Source organism: Coturnix japonica, chromosome 27, assembly GCF_054131305.1.
Source record: "Coturnix japonica strain WE chromosome 27, WE-NBRP24, whole genome shotgun sequence".
NCBI lineage: Eukaryota > Metazoa > Chordata > Aves > Galliformes > Phasianidae > Coturnix > Coturnix japonica.
In genome coordinates, this window is record NC_140689.1 from 2,516,097 (window position 1) to 2,517,500 (window position 1,404).

Sequence of the window (1,404 nt, forward strand, 5' to 3'; positions counted from 1 at the left end):
GGAATGTCCGAGCCGAGCTGAGTCCGCCTGGAGAGGCTGGACCGTGTCGCCGCGGCTCAGATCGCCCGACTCCGCCGAGGAGCGTCCGAGCCGAGCGGAACCCGCCGGGAGCGGTTGGACCGTGCCGGCGCACTCGTGCCGCCGCGGCTCAGATCGCCGGACGCCGCCGAGGAACGTCCGTGCCGAGCGGAGCCCGCCGGGAGGGGCTGTGCAGTGCCGGCGCACTCGAGCCGCCGCGGCTGAGACCCCCCGGACACCACCGAGGAACGTCCGAACCGAACGGACCCCGCCGGGAGAGGCTGGACCTTGCCGGCGCACACGAGCCTCCGCCCTGGCCAGCGGTCGCTGCACGTCCGGCTCGAGTTGGCCGGCACGGTCTACCCGGCTCCGAGCGGACCAAAGCTCATGCGGCGGCGGCCATGGGTCGCTGAGCGGCGGCCGGCTCACGTCGGCACGGTCTACCCTGCTCCGCCGCGGAGGCTAGAGGTCACTGACGGACGGGCTGGCAGACGTGCAGCGACACCTACTGACCGCCGCCTAGCCCTCGCGCACGCACGGAGCAGGGTAGACCGTGCCGACCTAGTCGAGGCGCATAGGCATCGACCCCTAGCCGCCGCCGCCGAGCACCGCGGCCCGCTCGGAGCCGGGTAGACCGTGCCGACCTAGTCGAGCCGCATAGGCAGCGACCTCTAGCATCCGCCGCCGAGCACCACGGCACGCTCGGATCCGCGTAGACCGTGCCGACCTAGACGAGCCGCATAGGCAGCGACCCCTAGCCGCCGCCGCCGAGCCCCACGGCCCGCTCGGAGCCGGGTAGACCGTGCCGACCTAGTCGAGCCGCATAGGCAGCGACCTCTAGCAGCCGCCGCTGAGCACCCTAGCCCGCTCGGAGCCGGGTAGACCGTGCCGACCTAGTCGAGACGCATGGGAAGCGACGCCTAGCCGCCGACGCCGTTCCCCTCCCCCCCCTTCCCCCCACCCTCCGGAGACGCTCGGAGCCAGGTAGACAGTGCCAGCGCAGAGGAGCCGCCACGAGAGCGACACTTGGCCACTTCCGCGGAACGTCCGAGCCGAGCGGAGCCCGCCGGGAGAGGCTGGACCGTGCCGGCGCACTCGAGCCGCGATGGCCAGGGGTCGAGCCGTGTTGACCGTGCCGGAGCACCGGAGGCGCCACGAAGACGCCACTTGGCCGCAGCCGCGGAACGACCAGGGTGCACGTATGAGCCGGCCGCTGTTCGCCGGGTCGGTGCGCACCCGGGCTTCTCGGTTCGGCCTTGCTTGAAGCTGGCCGTCCCGCCACCGCCACCGCGGTTTTGCCCTTTTGTCTGCGTGTTTGTTTGTTCGTACGTTCGTTCGTACTTTGGTCCGTTCGATTGTTTGTCCGTGCCCCCACGCGCCCTCTCG